This window comes from Mus pahari, chromosome 4 (assembly GCF_900095145.1).
Source record: "Mus pahari chromosome 4, PAHARI_EIJ_v1.1, whole genome shotgun sequence".
Classification (NCBI taxonomy): Eukaryota; Metazoa; Chordata; class Mammalia; order Rodentia; family Muridae; genus Mus; species Mus pahari.
Genome location: NC_034593.1, coordinates 123,103,865 through 123,106,051, shown reverse-complemented (window position 1 = coordinate 123,106,051; position 2,187 = coordinate 123,103,865). Strand labels below are relative to the sequence as shown.

General features: G+C 40.1%; 1 protein-coding gene across 3 annotated transcripts in view; it reads right to left on the bottom strand.

The window, feature by feature from the left end:
- The window catches only part of Manba (mannosidase beta), an 83,617-nt gene that overhangs the window by 80,625 nt on the left and 805 nt on the right, over positions 1–2,187 (bottom strand). The window lies entirely within an intron of this gene.

The following is a 2,187-nucleotide window of genomic DNA, read 5'->3' as shown; positions in this document are numbered from 1 at the left end:
AAGGAAGGAAGGAAGGAAGGAAGGAAGAAAGAAAGAAAGAAAGAAAGAAAGAAAGAAAGAAAGAAAGAAAGAAAGAAAGAAAGAAAGAAAGAAAGATGATTGTCTAAATGCCCTAATTCTAGCAAATAGTAGACTCTAGGCTAAGGGGTCAAGGCCAGCCTGGGTTAGAATTTCAACTCTGAGCAAATAGTGGTGGTACTCCCTTAATCCCAGCACACAGAGACCCCCTTAATCCCAGCACACAGGAGGCAGAAGCAGGCAGATCTCTGAGAGTCTGAGGCCAGCTGGTCTACCAAGTGAGTTCCAGAACAGCCAGAACTATACAGAGAAACCTTGTCATCAAAAAACAAGCAATTTCGTCTGTCAGCTGGTGGCTGCTGTATGATATCAGCCATGTTCTCCAATGCTCCCAGAAAGGAATCTCGAATTTACTCATATCTTAGCAGTTGAGAGCTTTTGGTGCCACTTCTAGGAATTTGGCATTTGTCACTGGGCTCAGACAAGGAAGTAGGCTCAGATAAGAATACTGGAAACAGTGACCATGGGGTTTTAGATCTCTGAGAGTCTGTTTGGATGCACCTAGAATGATACAAAAGCAGAAAACTAAAACTGCTTCAGCATCAACACTGGCTGGAGTCAGGTTATAATTTTGTCTAATTGTTTTTTTCTTTTTCAATTCTCATTCCCTCCCTTGAGACCCAGTGACTGACTGAGCTAGCTTGATCACTTAGCAAGCTTTAAAAATGATGCAGGCAAGGGTCCTGGGGACATGATTCAGCTGGTAAAGTGTTTGTCCTCAAGGAGGACCTGAGTTGAGATTCCATCTGTAATCCTGGCAATGGGAGAGTGGAGACTGTGGCTAACTAGTCTAGGCAATCACTGAGCTCGGGGTTCAGTGCAAGTCCCTGACTCAATAAATAAGGTAAATATGACTGATGACAGTCAGCACCAACTTCTGGATCACACACACACACACACACACACACACACAATTATGCATCCATACTATGCAGTTCAGTATGGATGTTCCTCAAACCATTAAAAATGGTGACACTCAACCTGTATTAGTAGCTCAAACCTTTAATCCTAGCACTCGGAAGGCAAAAACTTGTGAAGTTTGAAGCCAGCCTGCCAGGGCTACACAGAGAAACCCTGTCTTGAAAAAAAAAAAAAAGCAAACAAGACAAATTAACAAAGAATACAAAACAAAAACAAAAACAACTCTGCCTCAAAAACAATAGCAATAAAAAGAACCGCTAGGGTAAGTAAAGAAAATTAAAAAAAAAAAAAAAAAAAAAAAAAAAAAAAAAAAAAGAACCACTAGAAATAAACGCACCCTATGACAGCTGCACCACTCCTTCTGATACCTGAGGGGTCCTAGGGCAGCATAGGGCAGAAATATCTGCAATCCATTTGGTAAATATCTGCATATCCATTTGGTAAATATCTGCAATCCATTTGGTAAATATCTGCATATCCATTTGGTTGCAGCATGATAGCCAAGTGATGGAATCAGTCCAGATAGATGCCCACTAACAGACAAATGGATAAAGAAAATCTCACACACACACACACACACACATTATCCACAGGAAAAATGTAATTAGGCTGTGCATGGTGGTATACACTTATATCTCCAGCACATGGGAGGAGGAGGCAGGAGGATCAGGAGTTAGAGGTGTTCCTCAGTTATATTGGGAGTTCAAGGCTAGCCTGAACTACATGGGATCCTATCTCAAAAAGCCAGAAAAAAAAAAGAAGGTAGGAATAATGAAGACAATAAAATTTGATTAAAAAAAAAACAAAAAACCAAAACAACAACATAAGACAAATCAGAAAGAAAACAAGTTATGGCATGTTTTTACTCATGTTGACTCTAGATGGAAATATATGTATGCATAAGTGTATGTACATAGGACACCATAATGGAAAAAAAAAAAAACTCCTGGCAAGACCCAGTAAAAAGTGAATATGAGCAAAGAACATGGTGCACTCACATGAAACTGTCATAAAGAAACCTTCTACTGGATGACAGACTCCCATTTTAGTAAAAAAAATCAGCACGGTATTCAGGCTTTAGGACTGGGGTGTAGTTCAGTGGTACAATGTGTGTTTAGCATGCTCATGGTTCTGGGTTTCATTCACACACACACACACACACACACACACACACACACACACACACAC